General features: G+C 42.9%; 1 protein-coding gene across 3 annotated transcripts in view; it reads left to right on the top strand.

Annotated features, from left to right (window-relative positions):
- LOC133363717 (serine-rich coiled-coil domain-containing protein 1-like) overlaps positions 1-27259 on the top strand; it is a 708122-nt gene that overhangs the window by 546898 nt on the left and 133965 nt on the right. The gene's annotated exons all lie outside the window — the stretch shown is intronic.

The following is a 27259-nucleotide window of genomic DNA, read 5'->3' as shown; positions in this document are numbered from 1 at the left end:
TTCCTCTCTTTGTGAGATACTAACATTAGGCAAAATTTCAGGCTCTGTCCGCCAAGACTCCAAGCAAGATCATTCTGTTTCCTTGCACAGAGAAAATGAATAATATCTATCTGAGTTTGTTTCAATCAGAAGGCACTGGCACCTTTTGAAGCCCTGTTTACCTGTCCAACAAGCAGAAGAGTCTGTGTATGTGGGTGTGGGTGTGTGGCATCTATCCTTCTCTATATCCATAGAGAAAGCAACTGATGGACAGGAATAGCTGCTCCCTGTCAAACTACTGTGTAGATGGAGGCATCCTAATCCAAAATCTTTCTCCTTCCTGATAAGCAAAACAATTCTGGGTTATGTCTCCATGTGAATTCTGTGAGTCATTTTTTCAGTGGGGCATGCTGGGTGGTAACACAATTAAGATAACAGAAAAATGTCAGTAATATCAATAATAAAACTACAAGATCAGTATTGTAAAGGAGAACAGACTCAGGGCTCAAAAACAACGTAAACGCAGCCACCATAGGACAGAAAATCCAAGTAAATGCCCATCAAACAGTGAACTCAACACATGGCTGTCCATGCCTCCAGAAAGAGGGTGTTCCAGAACTCGGGCACCCCACCACGCTAGAGCCATCTTGTTCTTCCTCTCCTCCATGTCCATCTCCATCCTTCATGGGCTGATACTGTGTTAATGTCCATCTTATGCTCCGACTGCTCATCCTCAGCTTAGAGCCACAGGATGAGAGCCCCTTGGCCTACACTCACCTGCTGTGTGCTTGTTTTAGAAAACCACACAGGATGTTAAAAATAAAATCAGAGCTCCATTTCCTCTGGCTTCTGAAGGAAAGGCCTCCAGCTTTCCTGTGGAACTAATGTGAACATTGACGTCGGGCTCCAGGGAGCTTCAAATGCAACTCCAAGCCAGTGCTATTAAGTGGAAATAAAAGTAATATAAAAATGCAACAGTTTCTGTTATTGCTTCCTGACTTGCTCCAGGAGAGAGCAATATTGTTTCAGCAGTAATGTGAGTGAGAGATTTTATATGCAATAACCCTTTCCAAACAATGTCAGTCTGTAATATTGGTTTGTGATGACAAGGAATGTATTACTCTGGCCAACACAATAGTAATTCTTCCCAACTTTCCACTCCTGTGAAGTGAACAGAAATGTTTAGATTTTTAATTTGATTTGGTTTTATGCTGTTCTGAGAAAGGACTGTCACTAAACAATAGGGTATAAGTACTGAGCCTCTGTGGAATAACTGGTGCCGTAAACCATGGTTTACTTCTGAATCTGAAATAAGGTAAAGTTGTCTCTTTCGAATACCTGTTCTGAGCTACAGAAAAGGAAGTGCCCTTTAACATATTTTATAATGTTCCTTTCTCTTTCAGACAATGAGAAAGGAAAAGAGAGTGCTAGTTGTACACTATTCACACACACACACACACACACACACTTTCTTATTCCCTCCATTCTGCACAGGTTGAGCTCATCTCCTTCTTTCACCTCTGTCTCTGTGGTTTCAGTGATACCCAACTCATAAACCTGGGACAGCATTCCTCTCTCACTGTTCACCACAACCCTTCTCTCTGCTCCATTCAGTCCAAAATCTTTCCACATGCTTGCTGTACAAACTGACCTTATCACAGATGGCTAGGCTTTATAATAAAGCTTAGATTGTCAGGCAGCATGGGATTCATAGGCCATGTGAATTCTGGTGTAGCTGGAATGTCACATGCAAAGTCAAAGGAGAGAGACATTTGGGTTTTCTTTCATTTTTTTTTACAACATCTAGATTAAAATTTGGTATGGATTGATAAATTGCTTTAGGGGCTGGGTCTTCCCACCAGCTGCTATTTGACCAATTCCTCTCATACATATTGGGGCCAGGTCTATCAGCAAATTGATGCCAATGGCCTTTCCCTCTTTAAAAGAAGAAGGGTAGAGATGGCATTAGGAGATGGATTGAATTGCTTCCTCCTGATATATAACTTACAAAGCAAATGTGTGGCTAAGGTACAGAGGGACAAAGATCAGATTTTATATCTATGAATCTGAGGCCTCACTGAATGGTTGCTCTTGCACATTAAGCCTGAGAACCCAATCACAGAAAATTTGGAATTAAAATCACTACTGTGCCTCCTGCTGTGCTATTTCCTCAGCAACTCATGACATCCTTAGTGTTTCTACATACCCAGCTGCCATCTATAGGGGGTCCTTCAGGCTTTTTATGTGGCATTGTTTTTGACACTCAGTTTGAGACATCAAAAATGATGTGAGAGCAGTTTTGGAAGCACTCAGAGGCAACTCCAGCCCTAGTTCAGGGCAAGAGATGCCATCTGGGCTAAATTTTTATTCTATAATAATATTTTTCTGTGACTTTAGGTGGTAGTAAAAATAAGAAAACAGGATGGAAGTAATGTCAAAGTATGCCTAATTAACAACAGCAGCAACAACTGTCCACAGAGGTTGAAGGCTCACCTTCACTCCCTTGTCAACTTCTGGAATATGTATAGATACAGTATTTTATTTTATTTTATTGCCAGAAGTCATTCTTTATAAAATAAACAAACCCATAAGCTATTGTGGATCATGGTTTCAAGCTCAGAGTCAGAGGAGGATGAGCCAGTCAAATCTGGGGCTGCTGTACCACCAGTTGGGAAATCAGACAAGATTGCAGGTGTTGGTTTTTAAGAGCCAACAGAGACCAAGACTGGTGTTTCAGAATCCATGGATCCTAAGATTGGTGGTGCACTGACCCATGTGCCTGGCTTGTCATAAGAATCAAGTGCTTTTGGTGTTACCACACCTGCCAAAACCACAGATGGGAAACCACAGAAAGGTAAAGTGCTTGTCTCCAGGCCAAGGGGTTGACCTCTTAAGAGCCATAGTCTTTAGATCAAAGGAGCGGAACATGGAGAAGGTGGATTGGAAAACAAGACTCTTTAGGCCACAGTTCACGTCCAGCACTCCTTGTAGCAAGTTGCTCACTTGGAGCTATTCATGGTGCTGCAATGTCTGGTCTGCCTTGCCCCTATGGGTCTCTACAGCTCACAACATTATGCTTCCTGGGACCATTTCTGTTTACTAAAACAATTACCTTCTTCAATATCGGAGTGGCATTGACTGAATGATGTCCCTATAGGCTGAAAAACTAGCCAGTAGAATCTGACTCTTACACAGCTGCCGAAGCAGCATCCATTAAGCTGTACACATGGAGTTCTATAAACGGGGGTGGAAGACTATGTGTTTACCTTATGGAAAACCAAAGCAAAGAGCTGCTGAGAAGGTTGGCAGTCAACCTCGACACATCTTGTTAATGGTATGATCCCAATGGGTAATGTGAAAGACTACCCAATTCACCCTGATTTGCTTCATGATTTGAGCTATACCTCATTCTATTTATTCTGATGAGCAGTGGCTAAGTTCTCCAGCAAGCACTACTGGAGAACATAAGAACATAAGAACATAAGAAGAGCCTGCTGGATCAGGCCAGTGGCCCATCTAGTCCAGCATCCTGTTCTCACAGTGGCCAACCAGGTGCCTGGGGGAAGCCCGCAAGCAGGACCCGAGTGCAAGAACACTCTCCCCTCCTGAGGCTTCCGGCAACTGGTTTTCAGAAGCATACTGCCTCTGACTAGGGTGGCAGAGCACAGCCATCATGGCTAGTAGCCATTGATAGCCCTGTCCTCCATGAATTGGTCTAATCTTCTTTTAAAGCCATCCAGGCTGGTGGCCATTACTGCATCTTGTGGGAGCAAATTCCATAGTTTAACTATGCGCTGAATAAAGAAGTACTTCCTTTTGTCTGTCCTGAATCTTCCAACATTCAGCTTCTTTGAATGTCCACGAGTTCTAGTATTATGAGAGAGGGAGAAGAACTTTTCTCTATCCACTTTCTCAAGGCCATGCATAATTTTATACACTTCTATCATGTCTCCTCTGACCCTCCTTTTCTCTAAACTAAAAAGCCCCAAATGCTGTAACCTTTCCTCGTAAGGGAGTCGCTCCATCCCCTTGATCATTCTGGTTGCCCTCTTCTGAACCTTTTCCAACTCTATAATACCCTTTTTGAGATGAGGCGACCAAAACTGTACACAGTATTCCAAATGCGGCCGCACCATAGATTTATACAACGGCATTATGATATCGGCTGTTTTATTTTCAATACCTTTCCTAATTATTGCTAGCATGGAATTTGCCTTTTTCACAGCTGCCGCACACTGGGTCGACATTTTCATCGTGCTGTCCACTACAACCCCGAGGTCTCTCTCCTGGTCAGTCACCGCCAGTTCAGACCCCATGAGCGTATATGTGAAATTCAGATTTTTTGCTCCAATATGCATAATTTTACACTTGTTTATATTGAATTGCATTTGCCATTTTTCCACCCATTCACTCAGTTTGGAGAGGTCTTTTTGGAGCTCTTCGCAATCCCTTTTTGTTTTAACAACCCTGAACAATTTAGTGTCGTCAGCAAACTTGGCCACTTCACTGCTCACTCCTAATTCTAGGTCATTAATGAAGAAGTTGAAAAGTACAGGTCCCAATACCGATCCTTGAGGGACTCCACTTTCTACAGCCGTCCATTGGGAGAACTGTCCGTTTATTCCTACTCTCTGCTTTCTGCTTCTTAACCAGTTCCTTATCCACAAGAGGACCTCTCCTCTTATTCCATGACTGCTAAGCTACCTCAGAAGTCTTTGGTGAGGTACCTTGTCAAACGCTTTTTGAAAGTCTAAGTACACTATGTCCACTGGATCACCTCTATCTATATGCTTGTTGACACTCTCAAAGAATTCTAATAGGTTACTGAGACAGGACTTTCCCTTGCAGAAGCCATGCTGGCTCTGCTTCAGCAAGGCTTGTTCTTCTATGTGCTTAGTTAATCTAGCTTTAATCATACTTTCTACCAGTTTTCCAGGGACAGAAGTTAAGCTAACTGGCCTGTAATTTCCGGGATCCCCTCTGGATCCCTTTTTGAAGATTGGCGTTACATTTGCCACTTTCCAGTCCTCAGGCACGGAGGAGGACCCGAGGGACAAGTTACATATTTTAGTTAGCAGATCAGCAATTTCACCTTTGAGTTCTTTGAGAACTCTCGGGTGGATGCCATCCGGGCCCGGTGATTTGTCAGTTTTTATATTGTCCATTAAGCTTAGAACTTCCTCTCTCGTTACCACTATTTGTCTTAGTTCCTCAGAATCCCTTCCTGCAAATGTTAGTTCAGGTTCAGGGATCTGCCCTATATCTTCCACTGTGAAGACAGATGCAAAGAATTCATTTAGCTTCTCTGCAATCTCCTGATCGTTCTTTAGTACACCTTTGACTCCCTTATCATCCAAGGGTCCAATTGTCTCCCTAGATGGTCTCCTGCTTTGAATGTATTAATAGATTTTTTTGTTGTTGGTTTTTATGTTCTTAGCAATGTGCTCCTCAAATTCTTTTTTAGCATCCCTTATTGTCTTCTTGCATTTCTTTTGCCAGAGTTTGTGTTCTTTTTTATTTTCTTCATTCGGACAAGACTTCCATTTTCTGAAGGAAGACTTTTTGCCTCTAAGAGCTTCCTTGACTTTGCTCGTTAACCATGCTGGCATCTTCTTGGCCCTGGCGGTACCTTTTCTGATCTGCGGTATGCACTCCAGTTGAGCTTCTAATATAGTGTTTTTAAACAACTTCCAAGCATTTTCGAGTGATGTGACCCTCTGGACTTTGTTTTTCAGCTTTCTTTTTACCAATCCCCTCATTTTTGTGAAGTTTCCTCTTTTGAAGTCAAATGTGACTGTGTTGGATTTTATTGGCAATTGGCCAGTTACATGTATGTTTAATTTAATAGCACTGTGGTCACTGCTCCCAATCGGTTCAACAACACTTACATCTTGCACCAGGTCCCGGTCCCCACTGAGGATTAAGTCCAGGGTTGCCGTCCCTCTGGTCGGTTCCATGACCAACTGATCTAGGGAATAGTCATTTAGAATATCTAGAAACTTTGCTTCTTTGTCATGACTGGAACACATATGCAGCCAGTCTATGTCCGGGTAGTTGAAGTCACCCATTACTACCACATTTCCTAGTTTGGATGCTTCCTCAATTTCATATCTCATCTCAAGGTCTCCCTGAGCATTTTGATCAGGGGGACGATAGATCATTCCCAGTATTAAGTCCCTCCTGGGGCACGGTATCACCACCCACAACGATTCTGTGGAGGAGTCTGCCTCTTTTGGGGTTTCGAGCTTGCTGGATTCAATGCCTTCTTTCACGTATAGAGCGACTCCGCCACCAATACGTCCTTCCCTGTCCTTCCGATATAGTTTATATCCAGGGATAACCGTATCCCACTGGTTTTCTCCATTCCACCAGGTCTCGGTTATGCTCACTATATCAATGCTCTTCTCTAAGACCAAGCACTCCAGTTGTCCCATCTTGGAGTCAGAGGTTAGCATGTAACATGATTGGGAACTTGCTGAGGTCCATGCCTCTATAGGGGGCCCACCACTAAGGTACCGTGAATTCTGATCCTGCTCCTCCTCCAGTTGCCATCTGTTTGTTTTCATGCCCTTTCCCTTTCATCCAAAGAGAAAGGAAGACAATAATGTCAGCAAAGAGTCCTTTACCCCATACGTGTCTATTCAGTTACTTTGATGTACAGAACTTGCACTTTTACAAGTGTCGCAAAATGTCCATGCCATATTTGTGAGGAGCTATACCTTTAGTGTGGCAGAATCTGTGCTCTGGAACTTCCTGCCTATTGACATTTGTCAGGCACCTTCACTACATTGATTTAGATGACTGCTGAAAACTTTTCTGTTTCAGCAAGCTCATCCTGACACATTATTCAGTTACAGTTGCTTTAAGTATTTTATGGATTTTATCCTTGGTTTTAATAAATGGTTTTATGTACCTTTGCTTTTAATTCGCTTAGGCATTTTAAAAATGTTATATATAAATTCGGACTTGTACACCACTTGGAAAAAATGTTTGAGCAAGCTGTTTATTAATTTTATATTTTATAAAAGAAATGAATAAGGAACAGAGGCTGCTACTTACCTGCTCACTTGCCTCCTACCACCCAGCTCCTTCCCTGGCATGAAGCAGGCAAGTGAGAAGGACCAGGAGTAATCACGGCAGCTGACTGCAATGACATCACAAAAATCACAAAAGAAGAGGAGCAAGTGAGGACATCTTGCCCAAGGGCCCCCAAACTTGAAACTAAACACTATAGCTGGATATGGATAAAATTTATTTAGCTGGAAATGGTGGGATTGAGCCCGGGGTTTACTGCATTCAAAGCATGTGTTCCACCACTGAGTTCCTCCACTGGCCCCTCCTCAGTTTTAATACATAATTTATGTATTCATTTATTTCATTTATGAATCGCTTGCCATGAAAAAATCACAATGTGATTTATCAATAAAGACACTAACAATTAAAACATATATCTTGACCCACTCCAATATGGGTTCAGGCCTAGTTATGGGACTGAATCAGCCTTGGTCACTTGACCCAATGCTGTTTAAAATCTATATGAAGCCCATGGGAGCAATAGTGGTTAAGGTGCTAGACTATGACCTGGGAGACCAGGGTTCGAATTCTCACACAGCCATGAAGCTGACTGGGTGACCTTGGGCCAGTCACTGCCTCTCAGCCACAGAGGAAGGCAATGGTAAACCCCCTCTGAATACCGCTTACCATGAAAACCCTATTTGTAGGGTCGCCATAAGTCGGAATGGACTTGAAGGCAGTCCATTTCATTTTCATCAGCAGTATACTGATGATTCCCAGCTCTATTTCTCTATAACATCTGAATTGGGAGAGGTCATGCAAGTCCTGGACCGGTGCCTTGGTGGTGGGCTGGATGAGGGCCAATAAACTCAGTTTGAATCTATGCTGTGGGTTGGTAGTTCCCAAGTTCAGATAATTGGTCAGTTGCCTGTTTTGGATGGGGTTGTACTACCTCTGAAAGAGCAGGTTCTCAGTCTGGAGTGCTCCTGGATCCATCTTTGTCGCTAGAGGCCCAGGTGTCCTCAGTGGCTAGGAGTGCCTTTTGCTAGCTGCGGCCATATCTGGACTGGGATAGCCTTACCACTGTTGTCCATGTACTGGTAACCTCCAAGCTAGGTTACTGTAACACACCCTATGTGGAACTACTCTTGAGGTTGGTCCAGAAGCTGCAGTTGGTACAAAATGTGATGGCGCAACTGCTCACTGGGGCAGGGTATTGGCAACATGTCACCCTGCTGCTGAAAGAATTGCACTGCCTGCCAGTTGGGTGCCAGGTCATGTTCAAGGTTCTGGTTTTGGTGTACAAAGCCCTATGCAGCTTGGGGCCAGGATAACTAAAGTTCGTCTTACCCCTTATATACCCAGTCAATCACTGTGCCTTGCAGGTAAGGGCATCCTGCAGATACCATCTTATCAGGAGGTCCATTCCACACAACATAGAAGTGGACCTTTAGTGTTGTGGCACCTACCCTTTGGAATTCGCTCCCCTTAAATATAGAATCATAGAATGATAGAGTTGGAAGGGGCCTTGTAGGCCATCGAGTCCAACCCCCTGCTCACAGCAGGAAATCCACAGCTAGAGCATCTCCCGCAGATAGCTGTCCAGCCTCTGCTTGAAGACATCCAGCGAAGGGGATCCCACCACCTCCTTAGGCAGTCGGTTCCATTGCCAAACTGCCCTTACTGTCAAGAAGTTCCTTCTAATGTCCAATCTAAATCTATGCTCCTGCAATTTAAAACCATTAGACCTAGTCCTATCCTCTGGGGCAGCAGTGAACAAATCTGTACCCTCCTCTATGTGACAGCCCTTCAGGTACTTAAAGAGTGCAATCATGTCACCCCTCACCCTTCTCTTCACCAGACTGAACATGCCAAGTTCCTTCAACCTTTCCTCATAAGACTTGTTCTCCATACCGGCTATCATCCTCGTCGTCCTCTTCTGAACCCGCTCTAACTTGTCTATATCTTTCTTAAAATGAGGCGCCCAGAACTGAATATAGTATTCCAGATGAGGCCTGACTAATGCAGAATATAGTGGGACTATTACTTCCCTTGACCTGGAAACTATAGCTCTGTTTATGCATCCCAAAACCACATTTGCCTTTTTTGCCGCAGCATCACACTGCTGGGTCATGTTCAACTTGTGATCCACTACAATTCCAAGGTCCTTCTCACACGCACTACTGCTAAGCCGGGTATTTCCCATCCTGTACCCGTGCATTTTGTTTTTGTGGCCTAAATGTAGAATCTTGCATTTGTCTTTATTGAATTTCATTTTATTAATTTCAGCCCAATTTCCTAGTCTATCCAGGTCCCTTTGGATTTTATTCCTGTCTTCCATTGTGTTAGCTATCCCTCCCAGTTTCGTATCATCCGCAAACTTCATAAGGCTTCCCTCCACCCCATCATCTAAGTCATTGATAAAGGTGTTGAAGAGTGTATGTTGGAGATTTGAACTCATTTAGGTTAACTAGGTATTTCCTGACTATCTCCTTATCAATCTTGAACTGCGATCCCAACCCCTTACTGAGATTGCTACCGATGCAAGGTTGCACACTGTTCCCTTTATGGAAGAAAACGGAGGCAAAATAGGCGTTGAGCAGTTCTGCCTTTTCCTTGTTATCTGTCAACATTTTGCCATCCTCATTGAGCAGCAGTCCCACCATTTCCTTGGTCTTTCTCTTGCTTCGAACATATCTGAAAAACCCCTTTTTGTTGTTCCTCGCTTCCCTCACCAGCCTCAGCTCATTCTGGGTTTTAGCTTTCCTTACGCTATTCCTGCAACCCCGAGCCGCTCGTCGGTACTCTTCCTTGGTGATGCGTCCTTCCTTCCATTCTTTATACATGCTCTTTTTTATTTTTACCTCCTCCACCAGTCTTCCGTGTAGCCACATTGGCTCTTTCCGATGTCTTCAGTTTTTCTTCCTCTTTGGAATTGTTTGCAATTGTGCTTTTTGTAATACGTTCTTCATGAACTCCCACGCTTCTTGGGCTCCTTTTTTCTTTAGTCGATCTAGCCACGGGATCCTACCCATCATTTCCCTGAGCTTGCTAAAATTGGCTTTCCTGAAATCCAAGGTCCATATTTGACTATATTCTTCTTTGGCTTTCCCCAGAATGACGAATTCCAGCATTACGTGGCCACTTTCCCCCAAGGTACCGACCGCTTTAATTCCCGTGACCAGTTCGTCCCTGTTAGTTAAGATCAGGTCCAGGATTGCCATTCCACTTGTTCCTTCTTCTACTTTTTGAAAGAGGAAATTATCAGCAAGGCCCATCAGGAATTTGTTGGAGGCTTTGTGCATCGCAAAGTTTGTCTCCCAGCAGATATCCGGGTAGTTGAAGTCCCCCATCACTACTACTTCTTGCCTCCTTGAGATTTCAGAGATTTGTTTGAGAAAGGCCTCGTCTACCACCTCTTCTTGGCCAGGGGGTCTGTAGCAGACACCTACTACCATGTTGGTTTTATTTGTTTCTCCATTTATTTTTACCCAAATGGTCTCTATCAGACCACTTTGTTCGCTCTGTTGGATTTCCATAGAGGTGTATTTGTCTTTGACGTATAACGCTACTCCCCCTCCTTTTCTGTTGCTTCTATTCTTTCTGTAGAATTTATATCCTTGAATGGCTATATTCCAATCATTGGAGTCATCCCACCAAGTATCTGTTATCCCTATGAAGTCATATTTGCCTTGATGCACTAAGACTTCAAGCTCCTCTTGCTTGTTTCCCAAGCTCCACGCGTTGGTATATAGACACCAGAAGTCTCTTTTGTCCTGATTGGATTCGTCCATTAATATACTGTGAGCTTTGCCGTGCATCCCTTTCTCTCTCCCAGTGTCTCCCGTACCCTTCCAATCCTTGCATTCACAACCCTCTGTCTTTGGACCCTCCTCTTTGGATGCACATCTTAACGTGGTGAGGGGGGTTGAGTGTGTTGAAGAAGCTGAGAGCAATGCCATCAGGAGTCTAGACCAAGAGGCTAGACTCCTAGCAGGGGTACCCAAGGCGGAATGGTCAAAGCTGAAACACCAGAATAAGATGCATCCAAACTCAGAGGAAGGCAATGGTAAACCACCTCTGAATATCTCTTACCACGAAAACCCTAAGAACAGAGTATCCAAAATGCAACACGAGATAGTGCTGGAAGATGAGACCCCCAGGTCAGAAGGCACTCACTGAGCTACTGGGGAAGAACAAAGGACAAGTACGAGTAGCACTGTGACTAATGACGCAGCTGGGTCAAAGCTGAAAGGAAGCCCAGAGGCTGATGTGCACAGATGCGAAAGGAGAGTCTGGAGTTGTACGACGCACACAATAGGAACATGGAATGTGAGAAGCATGAACCAGGGAAAGTTAGAAATTGTCAAGCAAGAAATGGAACGTATCAACATTACAATACTTGGTGTGAGCGAACTAAAATGGATGGGAATGGGACATTTCCAGTCAGGCAACTACAAAATATTTTCTGCAGCAAATGAGAAATTAAGAAGAAACGGGGTTGCTTTAATAGTGAGAAGTGATGTAGCAAGAGCAATTAGGAGCTACAACGCAAGGTCTGAGCGAGTGGTATCAATGAGATTAAATGGGAAACCTATCAATACAACCATCATCCAAGTCTATGCTCCGACAGCAAACGCATAAGAGGAATTGGAGAGATTTTACGCAGAAGTACAAGAAGAAATTGATCACACACCAAAACAAGATGTGCTGATAATCATGGGGGATTGGAATGCAAAAAATAGGGAACAGAGAAGAATTAGGAATTGTGGGGAAATGGGGTCTAGGAGACGGAAATGAAGCAGGAGAAAGACATTGGATTCTGTGAAGCCAATAATCTGTTTCTTGGGAACACATTTTTTGAACAACCGAAAAGACGACTATACACGTGGACATCACCAAATGGTCAATATAGGAATCAAATTGATTATATAATTGGTAGCAGAAGATGGAGAAGTTCCATTACCTTCTGCGAAAACAAGACCAGGAGCAGACTGCAGTACAGATCATGAACTGGTTGTATCGAAAATCAGAGTAAAGCTAAAGAAGACCAACAAAGCAATTATAATGCCAAAATACAATTTAAATAACATCCCAGAAGCATATAAAGATCAAATAAGGAACAGGTTTGAGGTTTTAAATTTGTTGACAGAGAACCAGAAGAACTATGGAATGAAGTCAGAGACGTTATCAGAGAAGAATGCAAAAAGACAATACTTCTAGTTAAAAAGAGAGAAAGACCCCAATGGATGACTGAAGAAACTCTTCAAATGGTTAAAGAGAGAAGGAGAGCAAAAGCAAAAGGAGATAGAAACACAGTCAGAACCCTAAATGCAACAATACAGCTACTAATACGTAGGGACAAAGAGAACTATTACAATAGTTACTGTATAGAAATAGAAGAGGACAACAAAAAGGGTAGAACAAGAGCCCTCTTCCAAAAGATTAGAGAAATGAAAGGGAAATTTAAACCAAGAGTAGGGATGTTGAATAATCAACAGGGGAACACACTGACTGACCGAAATGAAATAAAAGGAAGATGGAAGCAATACACTGAAGAACTCTATAAAAGAGATGCCAGGGTGACAGATTCATTCATGGAGGAACCATATGATGAAGAACCAGGAATTTTAGAATGTGAGGTGAAAGCTGCTCTTAAAATACTTGGAAGAAACAAATCACCAGGAATAGATGGCATACCAATAGAGTTGCTACAAGCTACTGAGACTGAATCAGTCCAAATTTTGAGTAGAATCTGTCAAGAAATATGGAAAACTAAACAATGGCCCACAGACTGGAAGTGTTCCATATACATCCCAATTCCAAAGAAAGGGGATCCCAGATTAATTAGCGAACTATTGCCTTAATATCCCATGAAAGTAAAGTAATGCTCAAGATTCTACAACAAAGGCTCTTGCCATATATGGAGCAAGAAATGCCAGACGTCCAAGCTGGATTTAGAAAGGGAAGAGGCACCAGAGATCATATCGCAAACATACGTTGGATAATGGAACGGACCAAGGAATTTCAGAAGAAAATCACCCTGTGCTTTATAGATTACAGCAAAGCCTTTTACTGTGTAGATCATGAACAACTATGGAATGCTTTAAAAGAAATGGGGTGCCACAGCATCTGATTGTCCTGATGCGCAACCTATACTCTGCACAAGAGGCTGCTGTAAGAACAGAATATGGAGAAACTGATTGGATTCCCATCAGAAAGGGTGTGAGACAGGGGTGTATTTTATCACCCTGTTTATTTAATCTGTACGCAGAACATATCATACAGAAAGCAAGATTGGACCAAGAAGAAGGAGGTGTGAAAATTGGAGGGAGAAATATCAATAATTTAAGATATGCAGACAATACTACTAGCAGAAACCAGTAATGATTTGAAACGAATGCTAAAGAAAGTTAAAGAGGAAAGCACAAAAGCAGGACTACAGCTGAACATCAAAAAGACTAAAGTAATGACAACAGAAGATTTATGCAACTTTACAGTGGACAATGAGGACATTGAACTTGTCAAGGATTATCAGTACCTTGGCACAATCATTAACCAAAATGGAGACATTGGTCAAGAAATCAGAATAAGGCTAGGAATGGGGAGGGCAGCTGTGAGAGAACTAGAAAAGGTCCTCAAATGTAAAGATGTATCACTGAACGCTAAAGTCAGGATCATTCAGACCATGGTATTTCCGATCTCTATGTATGGATGTGAAAGTTGGACAGTGAAAAAAGTGGATAAGAGAAAAATCAACACATTTGAAATATGGTGTTGGAGAAGAGCTTTGCGGATACGATGGACTGCAAAAAAGACCAATAATTGGGTGTTAGAACAAATTAAACCAGAACTATCACTAGAAGCTAAAATGATGAAACTGAGGTTATCATACTTTGGACACATAATGAGAAGACATGATTCACTAGAAAAGATCATAATGCTGGGAAAAACAGAAGGAAGTAGAAAAAGAGGAAGGCCAAACAAGAGATGGATTGATTCCACAGACCTGAACTTACGAGATCTGAACAGGGTGGTTCATGACAGATGCTCTTGGATGTCACTGATTCATAGGGTCGCCATAAGTCATAGTCGACTTGGAGGCACATAACAACAACAAATATTAGACAGGCACCATCTCTGTTATCGTTTTGGCACCTGCTGAAGATCTTCCTTTTTCAGCAAGTCTTTTAAGTAGAGACCTTATCCCAGTCTGTGTCTATGTTGGAATTGCTTTTTAAGATCTTTTTAAAGCTTTTAAAAAAGGTGTTGTTTTTTAATATATTTTAAAGACTGTTTTTAGATGTTTTAGAGTGTTTTTATAGTGTTTTGTTTGCCACCCTGGACTCCTTCTGGGAGGAAGGGTGAGATATAAATTTAATAAATAAAACAAACAAATAAATATAAAAAGCAATTTCAAATCCAGTGCACTGGGATTAGAAAAATTTCCACTTACAAAGTAATGATGGTGATTGTAATATTTTTTGCTTTAATGAAAATTAGCTTGATATACTAAGTAGATATTCAAAATGACAAAACTTTGTCTCCTTTATACTAATTTGGTGGAAGTAGTAATAGTTTCCAGCTTTTGTGACATTTGGTTACTCTGTTCTCACATCAATAGTTAGCTGGGCTGATGCTAATCCCCCAGGTGAGAAACAACACAATTAATAAAAGCGAATAATCCTTAGAAAAAGTGTGGGCATCTGCTGATAAAGCTCTCTTCATCAACTAGATCCCTACCCTATTTTTTCCTATGTGGAAGCTGTAACCTGTTTATGCACATCATATAGCAACTTCTGAAAAATATAATCTAGCAGCCCGGATCACTTAAAGTAGTCTAGACCCTAGGAATCTTGCCCATCAAAGAGGGAAGAATAGCTTGATCTCTTTGTTTGAGAAATGTTTATCTGCTTTTCTGCTAAAAAGGCCTCAAAGAGGCGTACTGATAAATTAAAAACAATATTTAAAAAATCAAGAACAGATTGAAACAGTGTTGAAAGCAGAGAAATTGTGTAAAGAATAAATAAATAGGAATAAGATTGCAAGTAGTCAATATTAATTGGTGTTAAAAACACAGGCAATCTGCACAGATTTAGCATGGTGGCTTTTAGTCCATTCAGTAGAAATATTGTATGCATAATCCTGTACAGATGCTGGTTTCTGATGCATAACAAAGGATGGAACATTACGGCATAATAAAGGTTGAACAACTATATTATCATTGTGTTTATTTAGGAATGCCCATAATTGTGATTTCTATTTATAATAACTAGAGCCAGGAACTGTATAAATAACTAAAAGTAGGTTTTACCCACAATTAGAATTCAATCTGGTTTTGATAGGTAAATGATTACTTCTTCACTGGTGTGTCATTTACAATAGCAATATTGTATTCCCTGCTAGACCAAGCTTTTTATTGTTTTTTGTTTGTTTTTAAGAACTGAGCATTTTTAATTTTCTGGTCCTAATCCAGAGATAGCAAGTTATGCTAAACTCTCATTGAAATTACTAGGATTTAAATTGATTGCAGTTAACTTGTCCCATTGCTTTTAATGGGACCAGGGCAACTAGCTGTTCAATGTGTTTGCATTTTACAGGAGTCATTAGAATAAAGATCAGCAAGCATGTGGCAAGAGGTGGGCAAGAGAAGATGGATCCAGAAGAGAGGTAGCATAGTGAGAGAGGAAAGCCAAGTTTTGTTTCTGATTGCCTGCTCCTGATATATGAACTTCAAACATACAATACTTAACACACATTTGGCTTTCCTCAGTTCCAGTTTCATCATCAATCACTATTCTGTGCTTGCCTTTCCAGTCTGGACTGGGAATCAGCAGGAGCTGTGTTGTTGTTGTTGTTGTTGTTGTTGTTTGCCATCCCTGCTGTATGAGGATGAATGCAAAATTTGTTTGGAGGGGGAAAAAGTAATTTGTTATCATGACAAGACAAACAGAATTATCTTTACATAAATTAAAATGAGATTATTATTGGATTTTATCTCTCTTTATAAAGCAGTCTGTGCCTCTTATTCAGAGAGGTCCTTGGAGTAAATGGGAATTAATTGGAAAAAAATTACTGAATATTATGAAGCTGTCACTTCAGCTTTCTATATCAGTACCGTAGATATTGGAGATGCTGGGTGCATACCAACTATGCAGATGATTTCAGCATGTAAATGTTGAAGCAGGAAGTTGATCGTCATCCTTATTTATTTATTCTGCAAAGGCCTACCACTCTGTTGCCTTGAAGATGTGCTTTCTTGAGTTTTCACCATGGCCTGGGATAGAAACGAAGCACCATTCTTCTTTTTTCTTTTTCTTTTGGAAGTAGTGCACCAACAGATTGATTAACTAGTTCTGGATGCAGAACTTTTGTGTTGTTTTCTTTGTTTTTTAAAGCATAGTTTCATTTTGATTTAGGAAATATGAAACAAATTGAGAAGCTTCTTGGAAAATTAGGAGCAAAACAAACTGGGACAAGTGGGCAGAGGAACTCCAGTAATATTGACTTTCCCCAGCTCTTGAGAACTGTGAGTGCCTACTTTATCAGGCATAGCAGTGAGGGAGGGAGAGGGGGATGTGGCTGGAAACCAGGGCTAATTGACATCAACTACCGGGCCAAGGTACCGAGTCAAGGTTCTGGTTTTGGTGTACAAAGCCCTATACAGCTTGGGACCAGGATACCTGGAAGATTGTCTTACCCCTTATATTGCCTTCCTCTTTCAACAAGCCTTTTAAGTAGAGACCTTATCCCAGTCTGCGTTTGTGTTTTAGCTGCTTTTTAGGATGTTTTTCAAGCTATTTTTTAAAGATGTTTTGTTTTAATATATTTTGAAGTCTGTTCTTAAGATGTTTTAGAGTGTTTTTAGTGCTTTTGTTTGCCACCCTGGGCTCCTACTGGGAGGAAGGGTGGGATATGTAAATGAATAAACTTCTGAGCTCCAGATATTGGGGAGTCTGCTTCCAGTGGTGGAGTGTGCCCATATTGGTTCCGGCCCCTTGGAGCTAAAAGTGAGGCTCACCTTGCCTCTCTCCAGGAGCAAGACCAGCTGGGACTAAAACTGTAACATGTACCCCCCCCCCGAGCTCCCAAGAACTCAGAGCACCTACTTTATCAGCAGCAGTGGTGAGACAGTGAGAGGGGATACTGAGACTAATTGACTTCAGCCAGTGAGCTTTTGAACACCTTCAGGAGCAGTGAGTACAAGGCCTCCCTCTTGTTCTATCCCCACAGATGAGTGGCTGAGTATCGTTACCTGATGTGAGAGGCAGGGAGCATGGGGACAGGCCTATGCAAATGATGGGCCAGACTTGGTGGGATCATTCTGTTTACAGTAGATCTCCCCTGGGTGAAGGACAGGGAGTTGATATGGATGGTGAGCAGCTGAATGGGAGGCAAGTGGGCAAGTCTGGGGGAGGGAGAGAAGAATGTTTCATGCACTGTCCTTGGTTGTTTTTATTTGCAGCCTCCTATTTATTTATTATCTATGTACTGACACTTTGCATATAATGAGATTGGCTCATATTGAGTGGATCTCCAGCTTAGCTAGTGATGTATTTGTTTACTCTATTTATGTCGTAGAGCACTTTTTGCACTAGCACTTTAAAACATAAAACACACTTTATGAGCCTATTATTGTGGGTTTTGCACTTGTATTTTAGTTAGCAGAATAGTGCTGTTTGCAAGTGACGTGTCTGTATATGAGTGGTTTAGCTTAGTATTATATTTGTCTTGTGCTTTGGTGATTGTTCTGTTTTGACACTCTGGGATTTTTATTATTTTTTAAATTTAAAAGCATTTGTAAGCTTAATCGTTTAAAAATCTCTAAGTGGTGATATTATGTAAGTGGGTAATGGTGGATTGGAAGAGTGGCAGGCGCACCCCAATTGGGTATATTGTTGGCACTATGGTCACATAGGACATTGGAGAACAGGAGAGAAAAGACATCTACAAATGATCCCCTTTCCTGGCCTACCCTCCAAACAACAGAATTTGGGTTGCTCTGTCAGTCTGTGCTTTCACCTGTTGGTGTTGTGATTGAATGCCAGGTTGGTCCATAAATCATCCATGATCTGATTCTGGATGAGGAGACCAATCTGGCATGTATCACGGAGACATAGGCAGAGGAACTGTGTGATGCCAATCTTCTGCAGCTCTCTCCAACTGGGTATTCAGTGCAGCACCAGCATAGGTTAGAGCAGCCTTTCCCAGCCAGTGTGCCTCCAGATGCTGTTGGACCACAACTCCCATAAGCCTCAGCGAGCATTGCCAATGGTCAGGAAAGATGGGAATTGTGGTCCAACAACATCTGGAGGCACACTGGTTGGGAAAGGCTGGGTTAGAGAGAGGGAGTTCACCATGATGGATTCCATCATCCTTGCCAGGAGGCCTCTCCATTTGGGAACCAGATTTAAGGCATTACACCAGATGTTGGGTCAGAGAGGCAGAATAGGACTGCTGCTGAACCATCCACTACACTGCCCAGCAGCATCCCACCTGAACTGGAGAGGGTGGCCTCCAGTGTGGTGTTGGAAGCTTTTGTACTGGAAGACGTCAGTGTTCATGCTGGGGCTGCCTTAGGACATCTGGCCCAGATCTTATGGCAACCATGCAGTCATTTCAGTGTATCACTGATACAACACATTAAACGGATCATGGTCAGATCATTTCCTGGTAAAATTTAGACTTCCTGTGATTGCTCCCTTATGCAGGAATGAAATACTGAAAAGATGGACATACTAATGGACTTTGATGGATTCCTGAATGTTCTGGGGTAAGTTCCAGCTGATATGGCTGGCACTCCTGTGAAGACCTTGGTATCACTGCAGAACAGGGAGATAGAGAGGGCTATTGGCACAATCACTCCCAAGCACCCTCTGTTGCAGTATGAAGCCCAGCCATCCCCTTGGTATTCGAAGGAGTTATAGATGACGGAAGCAGGCAGGACAAAGGCTTCAGTGCAAGTGGCAGAAGCCTTAAAGGAAATATGATCAAACACTAGTGAGAGCACATTATTGTACGTACCATGTGGCAGTGATGGTCACAAAGAAAGCTCACTTTGCTGCCACCTCAGGTTGCTATTCCATGTGGTGAAAGGGCTATTAAAAAGCAGACCTGTTGAGAGAAACAGTGAAGCACTTGGAAGCCTGCTGTGACAAATTTGCAAAGCACTTTGAAGATGTATCTATATGGAAACTGATGCTGCAATTGTTACAAATTACTGCTTCCAAAACAGGTTGTATGGAATCAGTTTTAGCTGTTGCAGTCTGATGATGTGAACAAGGTTCTTTGAAGGGTCCAGCCAATCACATGTACAGGCAACCCTTGTCTTTCATGGCTTGTGATGTCTAGCAGTTTTAGGGAGTAGTTAAAGCCTCTTTGAGGGAAGGAATCGTATCTATAACCTTGAAAGAGGCTGTAGTTCATTCACTCCTGAAAAAGCTCTCCCTGGACCCAGAGTTTTGCAATAGCTACTGCCAACAGGGCTGTGGAGTCGGAGTCGGAAGCAATTTTGGGTGGAGTCGGAGTCGGTAGAAATGTACCGACTCTGACTCCGGCTTCAAAATAAATTTTGATTGACAATTTTTTTTAAATATAAATTCAAAATGTCAAAGAAGCTTCCCATGAAGTCAGCTGTAGTTGAGCATTTCACCATAACTCAAGATGGAAAACATTTTGTGTGTCAGTGTATGACACAGGACCCAGATGAAGACAAATGCTGTGATGCCAAGATCAGCACATATTCAGGCAGCGATAAAAATGCTCCTATGAGAGCTTCCAATTTAAAAAGACATTTACAGCCCGTTCCAGGGCTGTGGAGTTGGAAGCAATTTTGGGTGGTGTCAGAGTTGGACAGTAGAAAAATAGAGTCGGAGTCGAAGGTTTGGCGTACCGACTCCACAGCCCTGACTGCCAAGTCAATAAATATCCCTTTTGGGACAAGGGTGGTGGTGCCTGGATAGCTCCATCAGCACTTGGAGAAGTGGACTATCTTGACCCATTTCAATCTGGCTTCAGGTCTGTGTTTGGCACCAAAACAGCCTTGGTTGCCCAGATAAATGACCTTTGTTGGGATACAGATAGGGCAGAGCATCCCTGTTGATTCTCCTGGGCTGCACAACAACTTTTGATACCATCAACAATAGTACCTTGCTTGACTGATTGTGGGTTGGGAGTTGGAGTCGTAGTAAATCTATGGCTCCACTTATGCCTGCTGGATCATTTCCAGAAAGTAGCACTGGGTGGCTTCTGCTCGACTGCATGACAGTTTGTCAGCAATATGTAGATGACACCAAGCTCTACATGTCCTTGCCATCTGAGTCAGTTTTATGCAGCCAGAAATGGATTGTGCAGAAGTAGAGAGATGCTCTTATTTCTCTTTAAATCTCATTATAAAGATCACTCTGTTGGGGACTGAAGTGGTGAATAGGGATGCTATCTGCACATACTGTGGATTTGGGTGATAGTTATAACTAGGACAATTAATGCTGTAGGGGGGGATGGACAACAAAGTTATACCTTGTAAAAACACTTTTTTCAACTCTGATACAAGACAAATCTGAGTAAGCTGAATAAATCCCCTGAAGTCTAGAAGCAGAAACAGTTTGTTTTATGTTTATATGAGTGTGGTGCACCTCAGAACTCAAGATATTGCAAAAACAGAGCAATAAGTAACAAGCATGGGCCTATGTCTATGACCAAAAATATTTGGTTGATAACTGCATAAGAACAACCCATCCTGTTAAGGAATTGGATAGTCTATTATTATAGGGCCACACTTCCCTGTCATTCTATATGGACGATATTGGTTCCAGTTTGGTACTTGCAACATGGAATGGTAACTTCAGTTGCATGATAGTTTCGGTTGCATAGACTCCATGCTTCTCATTCAGTGAGCAGACAAATCTGGGACTTGGGTCCACCACTCTACCACTGACAGTCATCCAGCTACTAGATAGTGATGAAGCTGGTACCATACCATACCATACCATACCATACCATACCATACCATACCATACCATACCATACCATACCATACCAATGTCCTGAAATTTTGGACCTTAACACAACATGTTAAACCAAAAGGATTGTGGTTAATTGAAATAAAGTTTGATTTAACTGAGAGGAGCGAATGTGGTACCCTGTGCTTATTGCTGGACTACAACTCCCATCATTGCTGACAATTGGCCATGTTGGCTGAGGCCACTGGGAGTTGGAGTCCAGCAACACCTGGAGGGCACCGTATTGGCAAGCTCTGATTTAGGGCGCAATCCAACTCACCTTTCTGCTGGACTGGGAGGAATTGGATGCTGCGGACCCCTGGCTGTGCTGGCAGGCGCCCAGTGCCACCAGGAGCCTGCCACTGCTGCCAGGAGTCCACCAGGGACAGCCAGCTCGACAGACAGAGGGCCAGCAGAAGCTGGCAGAAGCTGCAAAAACAACATTCTGGGTGTGTGGCATGGCAGGGGCGAAGCTGTGGGGGGACTTATGTGAGATCCTTCTCGTGTTCAGAGCCCTCCCCTGGGTCCTTATCCATCATCACAGTAAAAGCATTTCTATGGTGGCTTATGGGGAGCGCTTACTCACCAGGAGGCCTGTTTGTGGGAGCCAGCATTTCTTGGTTGGCTCATGTGCATGGTTCCCAGTGGAGCCGGCGTTCAGCTTGGCCGGCAGCTCCCAAGTGGGAGGAGGATCCTGCGGGGCTTTCTGCCAGCTCCTCCTCCTCCGGCCCCCCTTCCACCACCTCCCCCTCATGTGGATTGCTCTGAACATGTATGTGCTTGGACAGCTGTATATGCATTCTATTAGTTGTATGCATTTATAATAGATGGATCTAATGTGTCTTCTCTTTGCCATCTCCATCTTAATCAGTCTTCCTCCATCCTGAAGATAACAGAGCTTTCAACAGACTGACAGCTTATATTATGGGGAACATGATGTTTTAGTTCTACTTAATTTCATGAATATGAGGAATCTTGACTGGCTGACAGCTTCAATGAATCCAAAAAAGCACTGCCTTAAGTGACGTTTTGCACAAAAAAAGAAAAGGAAAAAAGAATAATAAAGTTGATTACAGACAAGCTGAGCTAATGAATGCAAAATGGAGAAAATGAGAACCAACCACTTCCTTTCTGACATCTTGAGGAGCTGTCTTTGGCTGTTTCTTTTTTCCTACCTTCCTTCCCCTACTCATTTTTTGGAATAGTAATGTCAAAGGTGTCCCTAACTTAAAATATATATCATTGTTTTCACAATATGTTGGTAGTGTTAGTATTGTTATTTACTGACTTGTTTCAGAAACTTTGCCTAAACTTAAAGATTAGTTTGAGGTCTGGTCAGACACAAAACTTTGGATGAATTTTGAGGGCAGTCATCCCTAGTTGTTGTTGTTGTTTAAATGTAAATGTACTGCCTTCAAATCGATTCCGACTTATGGCGACCCTATGAATAGGGTTTTCATGAGGCTGAGAGGCAGTGACTGGTCCAAGGTCACCCAGTGAGCTTCATGGCTATGTGGGGATTCAAACTCTGGTCTCCCAGGTCGTAGTCCAACACCTTAACCCAGCCTTTCCCAACCAGTGTGCCTCCAGATGTTGTTGGACCACAACTCCCATCTTTCCTGACCATTGGCAATGCTGGCTGAGGCTGATGGGAGTTGTGGTCCAACAACATCTGGAGGCACACTGGTAGGGAAAGGCTGCCTTAACCACTACATCACTTACCAAAGCACTATACACCCAGCATAATAACCTAAAAGTAAAAATGGATATAACCAACATCCTAAAAGCTACCAAAGTCAGAATAAAACACGTTTGTGTTTTTTTTGGTTCTGGACATTCGTAAGACTGAAAGTTTGTGCTGGTTTTGCTTTTCTTGTTTGACTAGATCTGCCATCCGAGTGCGGATGGAAAGGGGGACTGCACCATGGCATTGTGCTAATGATTTAAAAGACCAAGTTGAGACACCTGCTTCCATTAGGAACAGTGGCTTTTGTTCCACACTAAAACCCGTTGGGAATATCACCGTTGCCCATTTTCACGATGAGAGTACTTCACGGAAAGCTCTTCTCTGTGAATAAAGGAAGGAGAAAGGGGGTAAATTACTGCCAGATCAATTCTCTAAGGGTGTGCTATTATCAGAAACAAGGGAGCTCTGTGGCATTCTTTTCTATTGAGTTCTCAGGAGAGAGGAAGGAGGGCTAATCTAGCCACTGGCAGCCTTGGAAGTCCTTTTTTCTGGTATCAAGTGGGATTAGTGAGCAAGGCCCTAAGAGATTCTCCATTGTCCAAAAGGTTTGTGTATCCATGACATTTTTTCCGACTATCCTGAAGGCTGGCGTTGTGTGTTTTACATTTTCAGTTTCTTCTTGATGTGTTTTACACAGTTCCTGTCTTAACAGCAGTTGGTTACACTGGTGTTTGAACAAAAATGATGTGGTGTATACTGTAAAATAATATCCATTACAGTGTTTTAAGTTAAAAATGTACTAGAAGAAACTGATTATTAAGAAGATATTTGGGGTATGAAAAGTAGTAGTTGTTGTTTTTACTAGTAACAGAGCAATCCTCCAGAGGGCAGGGGAAGGAGAATCCGAGGTGAAGGAACCACCAAATCAACAACCCTGCCTATCTCATACCAGTCACAGCGGAAGGTGAGGTGGGAGGGTGGTGGCAGACGGAAAAGTACTCCACCTTTAGGATTGTTATTGAGGGAGTTTGGGCTTTGTGTCAGGGAAATAGGAAGGTTTTGGATCTGGCATATCCAAGGAGTCTGCCGATCCACCCCTGGATGCTCCCTTTTTTGGCCATTACCACCTATAACAGAGTGGCAAGGACAATGGAGTTTTCCTTGCTTGCAAGGAGAAAGCGTGCTAGGGTGCATCTCCCTCTCTTCATGCAGAGAAGGAGACCATTATATACTGGGGTCCCTTGGATGCTGTTCCAAGGACCATAGGATTGCTTCCTTACTATAAAAACAAAATCTTGAGTTTTGTGTAAATTAGTGAGTAACAAATGTCAGCATAGAGCTCCAACATGTACAAGAGCTTCCTTGCTGATTATGATGTTGGTAACAGTGCTCTATGGTGGCTGAAGAGCTTCTTCCAGCGCTGTAAAAAAAAAAAAGGATAAGTCTGTGTTGTTGGGATGGAATAGTTTCGGATCAGGCTATCCAGTTCAGAGACACTTCATTTGATAGCTGATACAACAAAAAATGAAATCAAGTTCCATCTAGCCATCTAATCATTTTGTATTATAGGAAAAATGAATGACTGCATAACATCTGCCATTTCATTGACCTATAGGTTATAAGAAATGAGCTATCTTCTAAAACGTGAAAGCTATCCCTCAATTAATGGGGGGAATGCATATCTGGAATTGTTTTCATGAAGTTCAAACTACCTTTTGAACTGTATTTATTTTAGATGTTTTGCCTTATGTAAATTAATATGCTTATCATAACTTATATTAGAGAAGCTTAAAGTTTGCAAACGTGTGTGTAGGTGTGTTGCATTTGTTTACTTAGAACAAAAAAAAGTACAACACTGCTTGGGGTCACTGTTGTAGTGAGAGCAAAATGCACCCTCTTTCTGCCCAGTCCTGAGTGACCTGAATCTCACTGGCAGATATCCCCCAGGGTTTCTTGAAATACACAAAACTCTCAACAACTTTTCATTGTTGTTGGAGGGAGTAAACTTGGAGATTCCAGTCAGGAGGGTGATCACCTCAGATGCCAGTTTGTTCGGTTGGGGTACACATCTGGACTCACATGTGACACAAGGGGTGTGGCCTGCCAAGGAAACACAGCAGAGCATCAACTGGCTGGAACTGCAAGCAGAGCAGTTGGCACTGTTGGACTTCGCTCCTCTCATCGAGGGATGCCATGTGCTGGGGAGAACCAGCAACATGTCTGCCAAGGCATATTTGAACCATCAAGGGGGCACAAGATCGAGGGCCCTGATGCAGGAGGCACACCTGCTATTCAGTTGGGCAGAGCTACTTCTACAGTCACTGAGAGTGGAGCACCTGGTGGGGTTACTAAATGTCCCAGCAGAACAGCAATTTTGAACGCAGAGTGGCAGTTACATCTCCTGGTTTTCCAGCAGGTGTCCAATCGCTTTGAGTGTCTGATCCTGGACTTTCTTGCAATGCAACACAATGCTCAGATACCCAGTTTCTTCTCTCATCACCAGTTGGAGGCGGCATTGGCATTGGATGCTCTGGTGGTGTATTGGCCTCAGGGGCCTCTCTGCTCTTTTCCACCTTTCAGCCTTATCCTGCAGAGAATTTGACGGATACGTTACGTGTGGGCGGAGGTGATACTCATTGCACCATACAGGCCGAGGAGGCTAGTGTATCTTTCCAGAGAGAGGCCCTGGTGCCTTCCAATTTGGGAGGATCTGTTGATCCAGGGGCCTATAGTTTATCCTCATCCAGATCTATTCCATCTGACAGTGTGGTGGCTGAGCAGCTCTGGATGAGGGAGATGGTGTTCTCAGGGAAGGTTTTAGATACTCTTCTTTCTTCCCATAAGGCCTCCATGAATAAAGCAAACAGTTCAACTTGGAAAGTGTTCCTGGGTTGGTGCCACACACAGAGGAGGGATCCTTCTTCCAGGTATCTGGTTGATGTTCTGGAGTTCCTGTAGTCAGGATTAGATAAGTGTCTGAGCACTAATACCATTAGGTGACAGGCTACAGCTTTAGGCAACATACTGGGTTGTAGAGGGGAGTTTTCATTGTCTGCACACCCTGTTTTTTGACATTTTATCAAGGGGGTTGGGCAGTGGAATCCCTATGTGGAATTTGAATTGGGTGTTATCTGTGCTAATGGTCCCTCCTTTTGAGCCTCTAGTCACCTGTGATCTTAAGTTTCTTACACTCAAAACTGTTTTTCTTGCTGGCCGTTACCTTGGCACATTGGGTATCTGAGCTCGGGGTGTTGTGTTCAGATAGCCAGCTATGTGTTTTTCACCAGGACAAAGTGGTCCTCCACCCGGACCCATCATTCCTTCCCAAAATTAACTCTTTGTTCTGTAATGGGACAGCCCAGATAATGGCTTAAAATATGCATAAAATGTGCTGAAATCATTTACATAAGCTTATAATGGCTTGTAGCTTAGTATGACATAGAGCAGTGGTTCCCAACCTGGGGGCCGGGATCCCCAAGGGGGCTGTGAAGTAATCCAGGGGGGCTGCAAACAGTAAAGAAATGATTTTTTTAAAGGCCTTTACTCCCTGGATGCTGTCTGCTTCCCACTGTCACTGCAGGCGACACCTCCCCCTTGCTCCAAACGAGAGGGGAGGACTTTTGCCGTAGTGGCAGAGCATCTTTCAGGCATGCTGAGGGCAGGCGCCTCCCTTTAAAACATGTGGCAGATGCAAAAGGAGGCTGAGGGCGGAGCTACCAGGAAGAAGAGGGGATTACTATTGCTGACTCCTGTCTTCTCACAGTGCCACTGCTGACGACGCCCTTGCTCAGAACGAGAGGAGTGGGCTTTTCGTGAAGCGAAAGAAGCAAGTCTGCAAGGAAGGGCTGCTTTCTCCCTTCCTTCCTGGCAGACAGCCTACCTGCCTTTCTTGGCTCCTGATTCAATGCCATCTCCTTTTAAAAATTATCCTTATTTGCGAAGCCGTCCAGATTTCACCTTTGGCCCAGATGGAGGCAAGAAGCAGCGAGGAAGCTCAGGACTTGTTCGCCCCCCATCTCTGAGGCTAAGTGTGTGTGTCAGCATCCCCCCTTTCTTCCACCTACACTCTGCCTCCCAATCTCTCTCTCCGAGACCTTGCAGCAGTTGAGGGCTTCTCCCCTCCCATGTGCCCAAATGCATACATACTTACAGATGCTTGCAGGAGGGACAGGTGTCTTTGTGTGTGCTGACCTGTCTTCTGCTCCACTCTTGTTCCCCAAGTGCACACTAACCAAGTCATCAGTTCTGATAATCATCCCAAGGCCTAAAAGAACTACCCCCCCAATTTATCCACCCTTTTGTTTTCACAATCTAGCATCCCCACCACTATCACATTGCTGCTTCTTTATTATTATCATTATCATTATTATTATTATTATTATTATTATTATTATTATTATTGTTGGTGGTGTTGGTGTTGTTGGTGTTAAAAAGCTCAGCAGGTTGGTCCACATACACCAGCTGAAATGTATTTATTTAATAATTATTGCATTTATATCCTGCCTTTCCTCCAGGTTGCTCAAGATGGTGCACATGGTTCCCCCCCTTCCATTTTATCCTTACACAAACCGTGTGAGAT

This window comes from Rhineura floridana, chromosome 9 (assembly GCF_030035675.1).
Source record: "Rhineura floridana isolate rRhiFlo1 chromosome 9, rRhiFlo1.hap2, whole genome shotgun sequence".
NCBI lineage: Eukaryota > Metazoa > Chordata > Lepidosauria > Squamata > Rhineuridae > Rhineura > Rhineura floridana.
Note: the sequence above shows the minus strand (reverse complement) of the source record. Positions and strands in the feature narration are given on the sequence as shown.